This window comes from Podarcis raffonei, chromosome 3 (assembly GCF_027172205.1).
Source record: "Podarcis raffonei isolate rPodRaf1 chromosome 3, rPodRaf1.pri, whole genome shotgun sequence".
Taxonomy (NCBI): Eukaryota; Metazoa; Chordata; class Lepidosauria; order Squamata; family Lacertidae; genus Podarcis; species Podarcis raffonei.
In genome coordinates this window covers 96,615,252-96,636,761 of record NC_070604.1, presented here as the reverse complement: position 1 = coordinate 96,636,761, position 21,510 = coordinate 96,615,252, and the positions used below count along the sequence as shown (strand labels likewise).

The 21,510-nt window shown below is 41.3% G+C and overlaps 1 protein-coding gene across 9 annotated transcripts in view; it reads right to left on the bottom strand.

Annotated features, from left to right (window-relative positions):
* ESRRG (estrogen related receptor gamma) overlaps positions 1-21,510 on the bottom strand; it is a 484,515-nt gene that overhangs the window by 436,231 nt on the left and 26,774 nt on the right. For 3 of the 9 annotated variants that reach the window (XM_053383171.1, XM_053383172.1, XM_053383179.1), the window contains exon 1: positions 7,538-7,728. The exons of the other annotated variants lie outside the window; for them this stretch is intronic. The gene's annotated coding sequence lies outside the window, so the exon portion shown is untranslated. Of the gene's footprint in view, positions 1-7,537; positions 7,729-21,510 lie in introns of those variants that run through there. 9 annotated transcript variants of the gene reach the window in all.

The following is a 21,510-nucleotide window of genomic DNA, read 5'->3' as shown; positions in this document are numbered from 1 at the left end:
TTTAGCAAACACAGGTGGAAAATGAAACTGAAAACATGCAGTATTCACAGTCTGTTCAACTTGACATCTTCTGCTGTTTCTCTGTGTGAAACGTTGACATCATTTGAACCCTAAGCATGGTTAACATAAAACCACCTGGACTAAAGCAAATTAAAGTATTTTAATAAGATGAACATTGTCCTACTGTACCCCCCCAAACTCCCCTCCCTCCTTCTCCCACATGCCACCCCTCATATTAACAAAGCACCCGTTTTCACATTGCTCTCATAATGAAATCTTCAAGGAGTGATGGAGTTAAACCGCATGTGCACCATAGCCCTATTGTCCATGCAGCTCTGCTAGATGGCATCAACAGTTGTTCACCTATTTTCACAGTGGGAAATTACAAGGTACTCACTATATAGGAATAATCAGACAGAATCTAGGTCAAAATCAAAGGAAGTCTGCCCCATCCATCTGGTGGGGGGGTGTAGAATTCACATGCAAACATCATGGCAACGTAAAAACAAGGAACTGATTTGTCAGACTTATTATTTATCCTTAAACATTCTAAATAAAGGCAAAACTGCTTTGAGTAAAAACACACAAAAAGGTAGTATTAGCTCAGTCTGGTTTTTCAAAAGGCACTTGAAATAAATATAAAACTACAATATTAGAAAAAATATATAATCATTATTCAAACAGCTGACTTGAAACGGTCCCTTGTTCATGGGGAAATCTTCAGTTAGTTTTTCAAGTACCAGCAGTTCAGTCGAAAGATTCACCAACTGCCCCCTGGAGAAAACTGTAGATCTGCATTTAAATGGAGATATATTGTTTCCAAATGTGCACTACCTGGAAGGCAGATACTGTCAAGGTTTTTTAGTGAATGGATTTAAAATTGCATTAGGTAAGTTTCATTGCTGCAACCCTTATTGCTTCTTAGGACTGAGGCTATTTATTTAGGATTTTGTCTGCATGCATATATTTGCCCTAATAATTAAACAAAGCTGCCCACTAACAAAGGGGAATCACTGCTTTATAGAGTGTTCAGATATGACCAACTGGCCTTCTTGGATACAACTCTGACATTATTAAGTTATCATAAAAGTTATATATAGTTATGTATAAAGCTTTACAATACAACTAGTTTAGAGTTATAAAATACTGTATAAAATGTATGACCAGTACATATCCTGCATATTATTCAAAATATTTTAGCAACAATTTAAAATGTGTTTTCTGGCATTTAGCTCTGACCCTTTATATTCATGCATTTTTCAATGAATGATCTTAAGAAAGTGTTGAATGCCACATCACTGTAACTGCTTATTAACACACATGCTTTCTCAATTTTTAGACCTAACAAACTATTTTGACTAGTCAACAATACACATTTAAAACCCAGGAGACTTTTAAAATCAAATGAATCCTGGCTGGCATATTGGAAAACCATTATCAGATCAGATCATCCCTCTTTTTTCTTTTACTGTACATGAATGCAGATATAGACACATATTTCTTCAATACACTCACAGACAACACACAAAAAAACCTTCTAGAGAAGTTTTGCATAAGTATGCTGTTAAGGCATATGTAACGTTCATAAAGAAAAAGACACTCACAATCAATTTCAAACACTCAGACATTAGTCTAGGCAGCCTCCTGCTGAATTTCTGGTTGCAATGAAATGTCCCTGTAAACAAGGTTACTGAGAACAAACCAAGATATCCTTCTCAGCAACACCTTCAACAGGAGCCCTTCAGCTGTCTACTTAGTTTGTTATGCCTTATCTTATAGCACTGACATTCTAATGCTGATTCAAATTCTGGGTTCAAAATGAAAGATGAAATATCTTTAAGATCACTTAATATTGAAATACTGATGCAATAATAAGCAGTGCTATGATAACAAAGCAGATAGAATACTCTAGATGGTAACCTTTTAATTTTGGGAACAGAAGGGAGTATGGCAGTGCATACACTTAACGTAGTTAAATTATCTGCTTATTTTCATATCAGATACTTTCAGCATCAAATCACTATCTTCTGTCTATTAAATATTTTTAAAAATAAATATTTTAGTGACTTAACGATAGAATATAATAATATTTATTTATTTTGTATCCCAACCTACATTCTAAGATCTAGGATGATGGGGAGGTAATAATAACATAAATAAAGCAAGAAAATCTCAGTTTAGTACACATATTCCAGAAAAAATACAATAAAAACAACATATCAGCAATATCAAATAGCAGCACTGCTGATATCCAAAGGCTGGAACAAACAGCCAGGTTTTCACCAGTCTTAGGGATGCCAGTAAGTACTGAAGCCAATCAAATTTCAGGGTGGGGGCACTCCAGAGCCAGGGTACCGTAATAGAAACGAACCACACATGAGTCACTGCCGGGCATACAGATCCCAATGACAGGATGCTAAGGAGCCAGAACCACTCCCCACCCAACTGCAGATATCAACTGCAGGGCAAGAACATACAAAATATATAACAAAACAACTGCAAACCAATAACTCCCCCTCCCACAAACACATTTAAAAAGCCACAGAATAGGGTTGCCATATTTCAAAAAGTGAAAATGTGGATACAAAAGTTTTGTTATGAGTTGCCGGATGTCTGGATTTTACCGGACATTACAGCCATTTCCGCCCACTTTTTCCGGACATATGGCAACCCTACCATGGAATGTTAATCAGCCAAATGCCTGATTGAAGAGAAATGTTTTTGCTTGGCACCTAAAGATATGTAATGAAGGTTTCAGGCCTTCCTGGAGAGAGCATTCCACAAATGGGGAGCCAATGCAGAAAAGGCCTGTTCTCATATTGCCATCCTTTGGACCTCTCGTGGAGGAGGCAATATTTACATGCACTTTTCAGGTGGACCTCACAAATGGTTCAGAACAGACCATCACAACAATAAGCATCATTTAAAAACTTACAACTATTATAAGGACAATGATAATAAATAATGGCATATGCATGCATCCCTATAGCCAACAATCTGCACATCCAAGGTATTAAAGTAGCTTCATATGTTACAAATCCCTGCATGAAATTAGAATGAATTAATTAGTATAGCCATAAACTGCAACATGTTGCCATCTTTATTGCTGCCAAGTTTATTGTTGCATGAACATGCCAGGGCAAGCCTCAGTTGGCCATGGCCTTGAGCACTTGTGTGTAAGATCATCAAACATGATAAACTATGTGTACCATGCTCATTCCGGTTCAAAAGAATCAGTAGCCTATATAAATTAAATTGTGTTGTGAGCATGCCTGATGTAAAAAAAAGTTACGATTCAGACATCACATAGAATGCAAACCTGGCAGTGCAATGTCAGTTCAAAAATGCCCTATTTATTGCATTGGGGCTTACTCCTACATAAGCAGATATAAGATTTCTGCATAAATCACTTTAATTTCTAAATTATATCTTTTAAAGTAACATCTAAACCAGTGATATACAGTGGAACCTTGGGTTGCGGACGTAATCTGTGATGGAGGCATGTCCGCAACCCACAGCATTCACATCCTGAAGCATTGCGTCTGCGCAGGTGCGATTTGGCGCTTCTGCACATGAGCAAAGTGCAATTTAGTGCTTCTGCGCATGCGCGAGTGGCGAAACCCGGAAGTAACCCATTCCAGTACTTCCAGGTTTCCCGCGGTCCGCAACCCGAAAACATGTAACCTGAAGCGTCCGTAACATGAGGTATGACTGTATCCATATTCATCAGAATTTTAAAAAATCATTTAATTAATTTCCCCTTTATAAACTGCCCCAGTTTGATCACATTAAATCATATGGTTTGAGGTGAGCAAGTAGAATGCCTAGTAAACATTGTTCAAAAGTTTCCATGGCTCTCCTCCTTTGCATCTTTTGCATCACTGGGAAACACAGCAGAGTCTAACTTGTTATAAAGTCCAAGCCTAGGCTCATAGTTTGTTTCTCTCCACATATACCAAGAGCAGTAACCAAGGTTTGTTACTGGCATACTATACAAGGTTTGTTTGGATAAACAAACCTTGGGTAAAGGTTTGGATGACATGACACGTCAGACTCTGGTTTGTTTAGTCTGTGGTGCAGGAGCAGGGGAAGAGTCATGGAACTAGCACACATTAAGCCATGGCTTTAAAAAAAAGCAACAGTGGTCAGTGGGGCATGCTCTGATAGTCTACTCTACTCCAATACACTTCTACCACTGAGTTCAATAAGGCTTGTTCTCAGGAAAGAGTGCCTTCATCCTATTGGGCTGGGTGTTATGCACATTGAGCTCTATGAGTCTATGAGATCATCTCTTCATGCAAAATAAAACTGCATACCTAAAATCTTGCCACAGCTGCCTTCTTCTAACCCTCCCTATTATAGTCAAAATGCATCACCTCTGCAGTATTCCTCTACATTGATGGTTACATGAAGAAAATTAAGATTTCTCTTCTGCCTTCGTGTATCTTCTACAAGTACTCCCCTAATAGCCATATTTAAGTTAAGCCTGTTTAATAAGACATATAAGTACATGGCTGAGGAGGGAGAAATCTACAATGTGAGCAAGTGAGCAATCACAGTTCTCCTCCTCCCCTCCTCCTGTCTTCCCTCTTCTTTCTTTAACCTTTGAGAGAAAATGCACCAACCCACTGGCAACTTCCCAAGTATGTTTTCATGTGCAGTCACAGCTAACTGTAAGGAGCAGAATCCACCACATTAATAGCAACTCACAGCTTAAAAACACACAAAGGTCTCCTAGACACGCAGCTCAGGAGGACACAGAAGCACAAATGCCTTTGTTCAAAACACACACAAAACGTGCTCCTGACACTTTATGTCAGGCTTCCTCAACCTCGATCCTCCAGATGTTTTGAGACTACAATTCCCATCATCCCTGACCACTGGTCCTGCTAGCTAGGCATCATGGGAGTTGTAGGTCAAAACATCTGGAGGGCCGAGGTTGAGGAAGCCTGCTTTATGTGCTATACATATATAAGTAGTTTAAAATGTGGGTCCCCCCCCACTTGTTTCCTTCTTTGTAAGAAAAAAAGAGTGTGATGTCTGCATGTAGGGATGAAATGCCACTGTGTGTAGGGACAAAAGCAAGCCATGAAACAATGGTGCATAGATCTCCCAAGTCATCAGTTGCAGAAAGAGGCTCATCTCTCTTTCACTTTCTGACTCTCTCAACACCCCTTTCCTCAGGGTCTTACCTTTTTGCTTAAGATACTATGCAAAGTGCAATGCACATTGTCCATGGATTGCAGCATGTACCGTATTTTTCGCTCTATAACACGCACCCGACCATAACACGCACATAGTTTTTAGAGAAGGAAAACAAGAAAAAAAATATTCTAAATGAAACAGCGGATGTATGATTTTTGTGGTTCATGCTGTGGCCACAGACATGTGATTTGACAGTGAGTTTGGGGTAGCCCAATGCAAAAATCCTGAGGATCCATGTGGATGTGTGCTTTGTAACCACGTTTTAAGTGGGGAGGGAAGGAAAAGCACTCAAGGGACAAGGAACACGCGTGGGGTGGGTGGAGAAGGATGCTGTTAATAATGCAGAAGAGGGGTATAAGAGGAGAAGGCTCCTCTCCTCTCCCGCTTTGCTCCTTTAAAGCAAGCAGGCTCTCTGTCCCTCTCTCCTCCCCACTCAGCGGCTCTTCTCCCACTTTGCTGTTTCAAAGCAAGCCACGGAGGAGGGAAGGAAGGGGAACCATGGATCCTCTGCTCACAACTGCAGCAGATCCCCCCACCATCCGTACGCATTCGCTCCATAACACGCACAGACATTTCCCCTTACTTTCTAGGAGGAAAAAAGTGAGTGTTATGGTGCAAAAAATACGGTATATATAATAAACTATAAAATGTAAGACAACAGAAGAAAGGTGCAACTCTCACCACATAAGGGCCCAACTATCACACCCCACACAAGAGGGGCCCAGTTATCTAGGTCATCCTCCTGCCAAATAGCAGCTCCCTGGATAGAAAGCTGTCCCGTTCCTCTCCCACCTTCCAGATTTACAACTCCCGAAAACAGCACAAGCAATACACAGTGTGTATAAAGGGGGTAGGGGAATCCCTTTTGACCAATACAACTTCTGCTGCCACAAGTTTTGGGACCTATGTGGAATTTAATTATCATCTACCTCTCTAAACCTTGATACTCAGAGGAAGGAAGATTGCATGAACCTCAAGCCAAATGTCACTTTCCCTCTTCCCTCTTGATTTTTGAACTGCTGTGTGTGTGTGTGTGTGTGTGTGAGAGAGAGAGAGAGAGAGAGAGAGAGCAGAAAAACACACATAATCTCAACACAAACACAGCAAGCTTTCTTTCCTGCTCCCCAACCCCATACATATTTTATTGAAACTGAGACCCACTTTGTTCAATGGTACTTATTCTAATACATGCCTACCTGAAAGTAAATCACACTGAGTTCAATTGGAGTTACTCCTAAGTAAGTGCACATGAAAGCACTGCCTCACACAATCAGTACCGCAATGTGGTAAAACCATATTAATAAGAGGGAGGGGGATAGATAAGAATAATTCCTCTAGTATTTAACTGGCAGGCAGGCCTGTTTGGCTCCTGCAAATCGCTCATCAGAAAGTGTTTTAAGAAAAAAAGCGGTGATGGGGTGAGGTGCTAATGTCTCTTTCCCCGTGTGCCACCTCCCAAGCTCCCGCGGACGGATCGCGCTGCCCTTGGTAATCCAAGAGACGAGGCAGCCAAGGTAGCAGCCGATTGGCAAAGCTGCGGAACTTCTGAGCTCCTTGAAAGGGAATCTAGGAGTGGTGGGACAGGCGCGCAGACGTACCCACAAACACCCACACAGGGTATCAGTCACACATTCCAAGCAGCCGCAGATCAATTAATAATAACAAGAGCAATAACAGTAACAATACAGTTTGTTGCGATTGCAGGCACACCATACAGGCAACAGCTTTAAAGTCAAGTCCTCTCACTCCAGCCCCGAATATCTCTCCCCCCCCCACCTGCGCACGGTGTTTCTAATTCTGCCTCCATCTCTGCATGCTGAAGAACTGCCCCATGATTGTGGCTCCTCGAATCCTAGCCAGCTGCAATGATCTTTTGTTGTTCTTGTTGTTGTTTAAATAAATAAATCCCCTTACACGAACGGGAAGGAAAGGTTGGGGAGGGCAGGAACAGGACAAAAACCTGCGGGAATGGAATCTGTCACCATACTCAAAACACGCAAGAAAAACAAACAAAAACCCCAAGCTATCCTTAAAAAGAGAAGAAGAAATGGTAAAGAGGTGGCGGGGAGCGGGGAGAGGGAGAAATCAATAAAGCCCGGGTGGCTGGTTTGACTGTGTGATTTCTATGAAAAGGAACTGACTCTAGAGCAAGTCAAATTGAACCAGGTCTGAAGGAGGAAAGGTGGGGGGGAGGAGTGTAACAGAGCTTCTATCAGCTGTTCGGCTCTTCCCAATCTAAAAAAGAAAGGGGGGAAAGGGAAAGGGGGGATGCCCCAGATGTAATGTTAGTTTTCAGATGTGCATGATAAGATAAGGTGTGGACTCGGTTTACCTGGTCAGGGCAGAACCGCAGGCGGTTTAATCAGGTGAGTCGTCGGGGACTGTAAAGAAGCCGAAGCCGGTTTCTTTGCTAGGAAAGTCTACAACCCCATGCAGGGACATTGCAAAATCTTTACACACGCCTCCTTTAACTGGGCTTCCGCGACCTCAGCCGGAGAAAGGGGGGAGATTCCTGCCCGAGGCAGCTTGAGGCCACCTCCTCGAGCTCTCGCCCGGAGATCGGCAGGGTCTCCCGCAGCACGGGGTCCATTTAAACGGCTGCTCCGCACCAGGCGAAGCCGGCTGTGAGGGGGAGAAAGGCGGCGGTGGGCACCCGAAGGATGCACGGGCCTCCCTGTTTCCTTGGTAGAGTCGATCCGCACTCAGTCTGACCCAGGACGTCACTCTGCCTGTCTGTTTTCTCAATGATAACTTGGCAGGAGAAGGGGGAAGCTGCCAGGTCCCCCCCCCTCCTTTCTCTCTCTCTCTCTCTGAGATCATTACTTGGTATGTGCACTTTTCTCGCATGCATTTTTTAAAATATATAAATATATGTGTAATAATGCCCGAAGATCGTCTTATGCATAATCATGGTGATCGTTAGCAGCCTGCTCGGTTGTATTTGCATTGATTTGAGTCTGCCTGTGTGGCTGCGTGTGTTGTTTCTTGCTGCTGCTGTTCTTAAAGGGGCTTGGTGGGTGGCTGGGGTGGCTGGGTGAGAAAATACTATTGCCTGTTTGTACAAAGAATCCACCAGCATTTAGAGATCCCAACATATCCTACAACTGGCACCGTTCCTCCCAGTCATTATTCCATAATCAAAATATGCAGATCCAGTCAGCGGATCCTGCCAAATCCCAATGATTTCCTCATTTGTCTTTCCCCATTCATCTGATTAACCACGTTGAATGTTTGTCTGCTGTATTTTCATTACACAAGTGAACATACCCCAGTGCCTAGACAAAAGGTAGGGGGGCGGGCGGGCGAGAACCCGTTTGGGGGATGCATTTTTATTTTTTCACCCAGCTACTAAAATTTCAAATGTAATAAAAGATTGCTTAAACTGCTTTTATTACATCCAATATTTATTAGTTATTACAATAATAGAACTACAGTACTGGAAATTCTTTCCAAATCTGGAACCCAAAGGATTGATCTGCTCTGCTCTGCTCTGATTGTGCCACAGAAATAGTGCTTCTAGAATAACCAAAATCGCTCAAATCAATGTCTCAAACTGTAATTAATTGCCTATGTCATATCAAAATTGTGAGAATATAAAAATAAACTGTGGGCAGGTCTCATTTGTCCTGTAATGTTATGACCAGTTACTTGGTTTCAGTATATTATGCATCAGATGGTTTCAACAGTGCTTGGTTTCAAGTGTTTGTCATATGGTAGTCAACATCCACCAAAGAACCATGGCCACAATCAATGCCTGTGGAAAGACCTGTGTGTGCATGGCGCAGTGTTGACATGGCCTAGCCATCATTGGTTGCCAGATTTTGAAACAATCAGATTAAATCCACTAACAAGTATCTAGGAAAGGGCTGTAGTTCTAATAGCAGAGCACATACTTCACATGCAAAAGTCTCTGGGTTCAGTCCCTGGCCTCTTCAGATAGGTCTGGAATTGACCCCTACCTAAAATTAGGTGCTTGGCTGCCAGTCATTGTAGAGCTATGGACCAAAGATTTGATTCCATATAAGGCAGATTCCTATGTTGGTTCAAGCATTTTTTAAAATACTTTTGGAGTTGTAATGTACTAATCTCAATGCATGTTGGGAGCGCCTCTGAGCAACAGTAGCAGTCACCACAACCAATTGTCTGTTTATTACTTCTCTATCCCACCTTTCTTCCAATGAATTCAAGGCAGCTCAAACTGCTCCCCCCCCCCCCACCAATTTTAAACCTTAGAAAAACTTTGAGGCATGTTAGACAGACTGAGACAATAGTGACTGTTCTAGTGATCAATGACCAGGAAGCTTTATGGCTTGAGGATTTGAACTTGGTTTTCCTAGTCCAACATTCTAACCACACTGACTTATGGTGGGTTCAGTAGTACATAACAGGTTGCCAAACTTGAGGCAGTGGAGCACATCACTAGTGCCGAAGAAATGTCACCTAAAATGGTTGTGTCTCCCAGGTGTAACTCTGGGTACTCTGTGGTAACCTCCTATCCACTGTTAATCTCCATCACCACCTACTCTTGACCACCAGGAACCTGGAGAAAGGGCAGGGTGATCTGTAATGTGGTGGCAAAACTCCAGGCAGTAAGTGCTTTTGTACATTACAACACAGAGACAGATCTGTCACTTTAGGGATACCATTTTTGGTGTCATCCCCATGACAGTTGTAATGTGCGCTCCAGCCCAGATTCAGTGCCAAATGCTCCTACCAGGCTGTTGCCAAGTACTATAAGAGAGAAAAAGAATAAGGCATCCAGATCGTATGGTGGGTAGATTTCTCCTGCAACAAATTGGACACCTCACATGAAGTACTCTTGCACAATTGATTTATATGCTGTCAGTATTGGTGGTACTGGATTGTGAGATGCCATTTATTTCAGAATATTATAATACTCCATACAGCACAACAGGTTCTCTTTATTTTAGAACATCCTATTAGTGCCATATAGAAGCAGCCTCAAAGTATCTCCTGCTTTCTCAGTCTTGATCATGCAGTTTAACATACTTTGAACTAGTTTAGGATGCAGTGAGTAGCTGCAAAAATCACTAGAGGAATCAGCAGTCCAACAATTTCCTTGTAATTGCATTTTCTGGACCAGCTATTATATGCACACAAACTTATATGTCTATAACTTCAACCAATCATTCCCTGTCAGGAACAGCCCTCACCTAACAATATCCATATGGTACAGTGATAAATTGCTAGTATTCACCTAATATGGAACAAAACAGATGTAAGAAAATATGCTGTGCAAACCTATGCATATTTACTGAGAAGTAATTTCTACTATCTACTGTGGGACTGATGTACTGGTAATTCTATTTAGGATTCTAGCTTAAAACAACAACCCAGCATTTTCAAAGCTAACATAATCATCCTTTTAAACCAGCTGTATCTATAATAACATATAAATACATCTAATTTGTACTTATTTTGAATGTTTCATTGTTCCAAGCATCCTTCAGGGTTCCAAACAATTTACTTGTGAAAGTAATAATCAAATATTTATATGCTAATATATATGGTGCTGTTTAGAGCTCAGTGTGGCAGCAATGTGGAAATCAGTTCACACTGAAGGCCATTTGCCCAGACATACACTATTTTAAATTCAATTTTATAGCTTTGTCTTCAAAGAACTTCATTGGTGAAAGTCCAATATAAAAGCCCCTCATCTGTATAGTCTATACTGCACATAACACATATACATCAGAAAGTGTATGTGTGTGTGTATAATGTGCACTGTATGAATGTATACAGTGTGAATGAGCTGAAGATACTGAACAAAACACAAGTTTTCCAAGTTGCTGGCAGTTAGGCATCCAATAACCACCCAAGCATTTAGCCAAAGAGATCTCAAATGCTATCAGCCTATGTGGATCTATACACAACAATGATCAAATTAATGTAAAATGTAGGACTTCCGGGGTGGCGCCATCGGCAATGGCGGACTCCCTCTGAACCGGAGGGACCAGCTCCGCGCGAAACGGGTCGTTTCCGCTACGGCGAAGCGGGGACCCTTTAAAAAATCACAGGCGGATGAAGCCTGTGACCATGGGACTCGGCGGGCACCTTTAGCGCCCCCCCAACCCGCAAAGGAACCCATTAACGGGCTCCGAAGCGAAGAGGGGGAAGTGGCGCAGTGCTGTGAGTCTACTGCTTTTTCCGTGGAGCGAAGCCGCATAGCCGTTGCCGGAGAGCGCTGCCTTTTTCCTGGGACAATTTGGCATCTAAAGAATCACCCGTGAGTACTTAAAACTCGAACAATTGGACTTTAAATAAGGATTGGCCAGTAGAGAGGAATTGGACTTAAAATTTACTTCAATTTGGTACTGAAACAGGAAGGTCTAAACAGGAAGTCAGCCTTCCATTTCTTTGTAGTCAGAATAAAGCAAAGACAACGTAACTAGAGCTTAGAAAATTACTTTTAAAGGATTGGCTTTCATCATTTAAAATCATGGAACCCCCCTTCGGTAGCAGGAGAAGAAGGGGGATCTCTTTTTGGACTGTTTAAACCTGCAGAAGTGAGTTTAAAGTAAAGTAACTTTCCACCGTCCTGATCCTGGAGCGGAGAGTCAGGACTAACGTTTGAAGCTCGTTGAGACAAATGTTTTTGACAGACAGCTAAAAGAAAAGTAACATAGTGATTCCATTGTTTCCTTTTGCATCTCAAAAGAACAAATATTGACTGAATATCTTTAAAAAGAAACTTTGTTGCTATTGTTCTTAAAAGAAAGAATAAACAGAAGTTTTCCCCCTAGAGGGAGACTGTGAAATTGTAACCAACTTCAGGAGCTTGCAGCTGTTACAGATTACAATCGTGGGAAAGGACTTGTGACCTTGTAGGACAATGTTTTCAGAAGCTCTGTTGGGTGCTTTCTGCAAAATAAATGCCCTATTGGATCAGCTAAGCCAGAAGACGGATTTGATGACTAATGCGACCAGAAATTTTGAACAGGCAGTAGGAAACTACATGGAGCCTACCCAGGAACTAAAACAGAAGTGTGCTATGACAGCACAGATGAGAGAAGAGGATACTGCTGAATCCTGGCTGCCAGAAATGGAGGGAGTTGCGGCCCTGCAGGATCATGAGCCTTTGGATTTGATAAATGAATTTGGGGAAAAACAGGTTTGGAAAGATAAAGTCTGGTTTGGTTTGGAAATGGGGGGTTGGACTGACCCTCCCATGCAGGGAGGTTTGGACTTTCTGAGTCTGGTAATGGGCCGTCAGATGTTTGGAGCTGTGGGGGCTTTTAATTTTGGAGGGAATCTGAAACAGGTGTTTAAATATCACATGGTGTTTAGTCTGGACTATGGAAATGGGGCTGATCTGCTGAAAAGGGTCAAAAATATTACTAAGCTGGAGTTCCCACGAGTGAAAGGAAAATATGAAGAAGAGCTGCGGAAGGGACATGGAAGAGACTTGAGGGCCTCGGATATAAGGATACCAGGTTGATGCGCTAGATTAATGGGACAAAAAGGACTGACAAAATCCGGGACCAGGAGGAAGGGACGCTGGATGAAGATTGGATTGTTTTACTTTTCTTTCTTTTATCATTAGGACTGTTTTAAAATAATTGATGAATGTTAGAAAAATGTTGAAATGGAACTACTTGGTTCTAGTAAAAATGTTTAAAGAATTAGGTTAATGATATGGTTATGAGAAGTTGGTAAAAATAAGATTTAAGTTTTAAGTTTTAAGATTTGCTATAAGACAAGATGAAAATAGATTAAGATAATGTAAGGACAAAATATTATGAACTATGGAAGGGATTTGCTGTGATAATTATTAACCAGGATACAAGAAAGGGGAGGAGGAGGAGGTCAAAGAAAGAAGGTAATAAAAGTTAGATATTTGAGAATGATGGAAGTATTTTTTCTTTCTATTTTTCTGTTTTGTCTTTTTTCTGTTTTTTCCTTTTTATAATTTTAAAAAATCTTTAATAAATATTATTTAAAAAAACAAAACAAATTAATGTAAAATGTAATATGTTTGCAATATTGTACACCTATGCATTGAGAACAATATGAGTGAGAAACACATGAGCAAGTATATATAGACTGCAGTGCAAAACCATAATCAAAAGAGCTATAATATACAATAAATAGCTGCACTTGCCCAGCAGGCTTTGAGCAACTGGCTGAAATGCTAAATATCCACATGCAGCATGCTTTTGAAACTTATGAGCACATGGAGCAAAACGGGTGGGAGTAAAAAGTTATACTTGACACATTTAGACCTTTGGTTACACTTAAAGCAATTCCAAACATTGCCAAGTGTGATTATAGGAATAAGTACATGTTGAAAACAAATTAGGGCTGGTTTGCACATGTGATGGGAGTGCTGAAATTCCTCCAATAAGTATGTCTTAGTTATGCATATTTAGGAGTACTATGATGTATGAACTGGAAGTATATGCATGTATACATGATTACATGGGATGGCAGTGATTCCCATGACATAATGACTCTAAAAAGTGTTGCCAAGGTAGTGCAGCCTTATATAGTCATGTGCACATGTAACTGCTCATTCACACTATGACTATTCTCAACATCATTACAAGAATACACAAGCTCAAATGTGATGATCTTTAAGGAGAGAATCTGGCATACAAATAATAATATATTGATAAATATATTTCAAGAACTATGTGTTTTTGAAACTGTTCATCTAGTTGTACTGGTTTTCCAAAAGTGCTCCTTCCTAGTATAATGCATGAATTAATGGCTTTTAATCATCACACTAAAAAAAACACAGCCTGACTTTCTAAAACGTGACTTTGGAAAGAGGTAAAGAACAAAACCTTTTCCTTTTTTTAACAATACTGATTGTGTGAAGAAAAGCATGATAATAATGTCTGGGGATAATTAATTTATTTGTGGTTACCTGAAGAATATGTCATAAAATATGAGCCAGTGTGATGTAGTGCTTAGGGTGCCTGACTAGGGTCAAGTAGACTCAGGTTCAAGCCCCAACTCAGCCATGAACCTCACTTTTAGCCTAATCTATGCCACATGGTTGTTGTGAAGATTAAAGCAGGAGGGCAGACCATGTATACTAACATGAGCTCCTTGTTGGAATACAAGCGTAATGAAAAATAAAATATGAAATATTTATAATCCATGACTTGGATCCACATTCATGTGTTAGTGATATGCATTTTGATGTATGCCGATCGAAAGGTCGGCGGTTCGAATCCCCGTGGCGGGGTGCGCTCCCGCTGCTCGGTCCCAGCGCCTGCCAACCTAGCAGTTCGAAAGCATCCCCGGGTGCAAGTAGATAAATAGGGACCGCTTACTGGCGGGAAGGTAAACGGCGTTTCCGTGTGCTGCGCTGGCTTGCCAGATGCAGCTTTGTCACGCTGGCCACGTGACCCGGAAGTGTCTGCGGACAGCGCTGGCCCCTGGCCTCTTGAGTGAGATGGGCGCACAACCCCAGAGTCTGTCAAGACTGGCCCGTACGGGCAGGGGTACCTTTACCTTTACTTTACCTTAGTCATATATGCCTAGGAAGACCCACCATCTGGGTTGAAGTTCCTGAGTGTTGCAGGACTCTCTGGAGAGATGTGCTATGTTGCATGGTTAGCTATAGCTGAGGGATAAAAATCAGGGTCCTATCATGGATACATAGAAATGTGTTTGCACAGGGGTCCTTGGACCGGAGCCCATATTTTCTAATATAGTTCTAATTCACATTACTGTCTGTCAAAAGAGAGTTGGGTTATATTTATGTTCCTTCAATCTCTTCCCCCTTTTAACAAACAATCAAGGCTTAAATCAGAGTTATTTCATTGAATATATATTTTAATATATCAGATACATTGGTAGCTTAAAAAGATTGTATACAAATTATAATTTGGGCCTATTAAATTATAAACTGCAATATTTTACTAAAACATTGTCCATATCACTTTAATGATATCACCTTAATTTTTGTGGTGGCTTCCCTTTGTGGAATGCTCCCCCCAGTGAGACTTGCCTGGCACCTTTGTTACATATCTCTAGGCACCAAGCAAAAGCATTCTTCTCCCACGCCTTTGGCTACTTAAACTGTGGCCTTTTAATCTGCCTGAAGGGGCGTTATTGTTTTTGTTTGTTTTTATGGTATGTAGTTTTGTGTTTTTACATTGTAAACCCCCCTGTGATCTTCAGATGAAGAGTGGTATAGAAATCTAATTAATTAAAATTAATTATTAATAATAAGGAATTTCTAAAAGACCTGAATGTAGTGGCTACAGAATGACAGGGTATAGGGCTTTGAGGGGATGAGATATTATTTTGATTGACTTACACTGTTACAAGCTGTGGAGAACATTGTTGCAATCAGCAGTACTGCCAGTATAAAAATGGGTTTGAGTGAGATCTGCGTCCAGCTCACGCAGCATAACTGTTTTATGGGAACATTACAAAAATGAAAGTCTTTCTCAATCTAAACAGGAAAACATGCCCCTATGATTTAAGGCTCAGCAGAAACTTTACTGAAAGCATGCTGGCTTGTTTTATGATACAAACCTTTATGGGAATTAGAAATTTGCTCAGAATGAAGGCGTTATCAGAGTCACTGGACTCTAGAACTGAGCTAGTTCTGTTGTGAGAATAAATGGGCTAGAGGGCAGGGTATAGAATGGACAGGGGACAACAACTTAAGTTGAGGGATCAAAGGTTACAAGGATGTACCTTAGAAAAGAAATGAGGCATTTTTAAACGTAATTATTGTCAACACACTCTGCCAGCCTGGGAGGAATTGTCTGCTTTATCCATGATCCAGAACAACTTTATTCATGGTCATATAACATACTACAGAGGTAAGCAGCATTGTGTCTGTCATTAATTGTGTCTGACCCAGCTGATCAGTAGACAGACCAATCTGCCTGAGGATTGTTTCCAGACTGCTGATCACCAGACCTTGCATAAGCAAGTCTACTGTGCTGGATTCAGGGGAAACTGACGTTCAGGATTTTGAAAAGTCCTTAACAATTTCCTAGCCATTACTAGTTAGTGGCTAGCAGCAAATGTAAGAATTAGCCTTGACAAATCTGGTAACCTAACAAGGGTCAGGAAGAAATCACTCCGTGATGTTTGAATACAAAGGATGAACTAAGATTCAAAATGCAAATGCAAGTTTCTCAGATTCATTTTTATGTCCATTTCTTTATGAAAGCCTGCCATGTTTGGGGGAATGTTTATGCTTACTTCTAATCAATGGGCCAAGGCTCAGGAAGACCAAAGATTGGACAAAGGAGGACAGCTTATTGATACTGCAATGGAAGTGTTATTCTGTATAACAGACATTTACTGCTTCTTTGAAGTTTACTTAATGCTGACTGCATCTAAAGTCTGCTGGGCAGTTCTGGACTGCTGAGATAGAGAGGTTTGCCACACTTATTATTCCTTCTTAACACAAAATGTAAATCTTGCCAATTGGAATAAGAGTGAATTGAACAGAGATGGCAGGATTGTAAAATGAATCTTTATTTAACTAGAAATGGCTATCCTATATATATATGAGCAAAACCCTGAGTTGCTCAGATAGAATGTGTTACTGAAACCAATTGCACTTTTGTACTTTGTGTGTTTATGCTGGAAGTAACTCATGATTTTCTAATAAGCAAAGCAAAAGATAGTTGCACATTGTTTAAAATTTTACAATACACTAAAGAAGCCCTAGAAATTGGAGAACCATTTGATATGGAAAAAGAGTTTCCATGAGCAATGATGCAAAAACCATCAATGAGATAAATGCTTTTGGAATGGATGCTAACAACACATCAAAATAGTTTATTCACAATATGAAAAAAAGAAATGATGCCATATTCAGTGTATTAAAATAGGCGAATGATCATTTGGATACAATGGCAATATCAATGTGCAGCATTCTTAAATACCATAGACTGCAATTATTTTTTTCCAAGTGTAAAGAAGAGGAGTCATTGTATTTATATCAAGGAGTGTAGCTTTCTTTTGATTCTCAAACATGACAAAATGCATTGAGAGCTACACATGAGTACTGAAAAAATTCCCTATGTCACAGAGATTTCCATGAAATCCATGGAATAGCAGTACATATACACTGAAAGCATTACCTCTTATAAAAATCTGAGGTGCAGTAGGATTCTATGATCTTGCCTACATAAACACACCTTAGGTTTGGTGAGCATATGAAGATGCTTTACCTTGAGTAAGATTATTGCTCAACCTAGCACAGTTGGGCCTCTTTGCCTGGGATTGGCTCTCTCAAGATGTTAGGGAGAAGTTATTTCCAGCCCTGCAGTAAGAACCGTTTAGTTTTTGATGACAGGGTCTAAATTTGGCCTTAGCCACCTCACAGAATTATTTTGAGGTTAAGCGAGAACTGTTCACATCACCCTGAGCAAATTGGGAAAAGGGTGCGATATAAATGTAATAAAAAATTGTACACAAAATACCATTATCTTGACCATAGCCCGACACTCAGCAGTTGGCCTGATTTCACATGACTGCAATATCAAGCGATGATCTATCTGCATGTGTGAATCAACTCTTAAGAGATATAAAAGCAGAGAGAAATGGTTTAGCAAACTGGGAACAAATATTGGGTCTATGCATTTCTGCATTACTTCTCCCCACTAACACACCAGCTCCAGCACTTCAGTCCAGGGCTGTTTAAACCAGAGGTCTCCATGACATCTGGTGAAGGAATAGGACTTGCAACCACATTCTTTTTGGGGTTCTGTGTATGGTTTGGACTGTAAAATGGTTGTTTTTTGTATGAGAAATTCTTCTACACAGGGACACATGTTAACAGGAAAGTTAAAAGTATGCGCAGGAAACTTCTGCACAGACGGGTCAAAAGTTGTTGGGAGAATTGTTTGCTCAGGAAGGTTAGAAGTGCACAGGAGTGTCAAAGGTTCAACCTAGGAATCTGACAATTAAGAAACAGAAAGTTAAGAACTCTACTTTCCTTCTCACTAATTAAAATAGGGGTGGTTAGCCTGTGGCCCATGAGCCCCTGCAACTTTATCTGCTGGTGTGATTGAATGATAAATGATCCCTCTACCTGCCCTTTAGAGAGGATCTAAAAAGAGCAGTTTATATCCATTTTCAGCACTAAGCACCACAGTACTGAGATAGAAGATAAGCCCTCCTATATATATATATATATGTAATGGCTTTAGGGGTTGCTTGTGCGTAAATAGCCGCTGCTCTGGGCTAGGTTGGCTGGTTAAACCATTTCTCGCTGGACAGCCATCCACTCCGTGGCTGTTCAGTCGCTGGCAGAATCCATCAGTGGGCGTTTCTTAAACCTTTTCCAACATAAAAGTTGTTTGACGCCCAGTCTCCTCCTACTCTCCCTGCGCGGAAGTCTTCTGCGAAGGGAGGGTGTGGGTAGCGGAGGACCTGTGCTCTCCCCGCTGGTGTCCAGTGAAGAGTCCCAGAGCCTGCTCTCTGCTTCCCCCATTGGCCCCCCTCTATCCCTGGTGTAGCGCTGATTTTCTTCCCCAACAGGAGACTTGCCTCTCTCCCTGCTTGGCCCCTCTCCAGCATCATTGTGCGGCCTCACCTCCTCCTCTAGTTCCGATGGCAGTTCCCTGACAATATATATGGTAAAAGGTAAAGGACCCTGGACAGTTAAGTCCAGTCAAAGGTGATTATGGGGTTGCGGCTCTCATCTTGCTTTCAGGCCAAGGGAGCCAGCATTTGTCCACAGACAGCTTTGCGGGTCATGTGGCTAGCATGACTAAACCACTTCTGGCACAATGGAACACCATAATGGAAACCAGAGCACATGGAAACACAGTTTATATTCAAATATATACACTCCCTCTGACAGCCCTTTAAAGAGGATCTCTAAAACCCTCTGCCTGCAGCATTTTCCTCCACCACAGGGCTAGACTGAGGATGGGTGGAAATACTGCCTTTTACTAGAATGGGCACAGCTGGAAATGCTGGTTGTTTCTGCATATGCATGTATGCCTCTGTATGTATGTTAGTGCATGCAAGAGTATGAGTAAGAGAGAGAGAGAGAGAGAGAGAGAGAGAGAGAGAGAGAGAGAGAGAGAGAGAATTCTGTGAGACTGCATGCCTGATGAGTGTATACTATATGTGTAGTGAATGTGCACATGTGGTAATTATATATGTATGTTCTATATGTATTGTGTGTGTGCATGGCCACATAGATTGGCTAAACCTACTGCTACTACATGGCCCTTGGAGCAGTGACTGCCTTTCAATGCAGTCCACAAAAAAGACTAGCCACCGCAGGCTAAAAGGTTGGGAGACTAGTGAAATTACTAGGTATGTTAAGGTGGAACTTAGGATAATTTATTGAAGAACTGAAGAGCTGCAAGGCAGAGAAGGAACTGAAACACTGAAACACCAACACTGGATGGTGGACTGTATCACAGTTTTTGCAGAGCTGGTTTGTCTTCTTGTCCTCTGTGTGGATGGATAGTGGAAGCAGGATCAATTAAACAGATCACTGAATGTTGTGCTTCCTCTTCATAGTAAAATCAATTCACAGGATTCGGCTTTTTGTAGTTTACGGTATGGGTTGCCTGTGCACACATTCAAGTTGTTTTTGTAAGTGCAGTAATCCACAATCATTCTGATCTATTTGCTAATGTTTCCAGTTTAGCTATGCAAGAGGCCTAAGCTTTTGTGATGTGCAGTGGATGCAGCAGGGCACTCTTTATGCTGCATCATCTTCACTCTGGAAAGGAGACTGGTAAGGATCAGAGGTGACATGCCTGTTTCTAGCTTCCATCTTAATCTCAGTTTAAGCCTCTAAACTGTGCTTTTAAGATAACTTTGGCTTTTTAACAGTTCAAGCATTAAGTGAAAAATCAGAAGAAGCAGACTAGTACAGCAAGGATAGGAAACTCCAGACTTGGAGGCTGAATGAGGCCCTCCAGACATTGCTATCTAGCCCTTGGGACTCTCCCTAGGCCACATACTTTGTTGTCTCTACAGTGGTACCTCGGTTTACGAACTTAATCTGTTCCAGAAGTCCGTTCTTAAACCAAAACCATTCTTAAAACGAGGCGTGCTTTCCCTAATGAGGCCTCCCGCCACCGGTGCCCTTCCACCGTTCGGATTCTGCTTGTAGACCAAGGTAAAGTTCTCAAACAGAGACACTATTTCCGGTTTTGCGGAGCTTGTAAACCGAATCGTTCTTAAACCAGACTGTTCTTAAACCGAGGTACCACTGTACTTTGTACCTTCCTTGAATGTTTCTGCCTTGCTAGAATGTATCTTTGAATTCTGAGGATGCTTCTTGCTTGTCTGGATGGAGGGCAGAGAGTGTGTCTAACAACAAGCCTACTGTACAAGATAAAATTTATTGCTTTGCCTACTTTTGGCCTATGACCCCACCCATTTGGCTTCCATAAGATTTCCTAGAAGGGAATGCGGTCCTTGGGCTGAAAACATTCCTCACCCCTGCAATATAGCATAAAAATTAAATTAAATATTTTCTACTTGCTGCTTTTGCTTTTTATACTGATTTTGCAGGGGTTCTTCCTGATTGATTTTGGTATGTTAACCTGTTGATAAAGTCTACAGCCATGGCTACTACTTTTATTAATTTTTGCTTTCATATCAAGACAAATTCAACACTTCTGATTGTGGTCAGGGCCAACTTCAGCACCAGTCATCCTTCAGCTGCTCCCAGGTCTCAAGCACCCCAAAAGGTCCCATTGCTGATGCTGACCTTGAGTCTGCACCACCAGTTAGTGGGTATAGCAGCTGCCTGCCATTTTAAATTTCTCACAGTACTATGGAGCACATGGCACAGGATCTCTCCAGAGCACTGAGGGAAATTTTTAATGGTAGCCAGGGACCCAGTTACATAAGACAAAGACTGCCTTGCCAAAGTCATATAAAACCTGGAGCCAGCCAATTTTGTGACTATTGAATCCTGAAAAGTACAACCCAAGAGGAATACTTCTTAAAACTCAACTTCTGAATTATAACAGGTGGTTGCAAGTCTTTGCATAATTCCCTGTGGCATCAGTAAGAGCATTTAGTGGTGCAACTCTGTTGTGTATATCATAATAAATGTTACCAAATTGTAAGGGTAAAGGAGAACAACAAAGGAGGGGGGAAAATACATGTTAAAGCAGGGCAGTGGGATTTGTTCTGGGCTGAAAAACAAACGAGACAGCCTCAGTTAATTTGCAGGTTTTATTAACTTAATTAGGAAGAGTGACAACATGTTGGGAACTGTGACAAGTTGGTTATACCCCCAACCCCACCCATGCCAGCCGATTCAAACAGCCAACTGGAATGTCCAGTAGCTGCCTGATACTGCCAGCTCTAAAACTG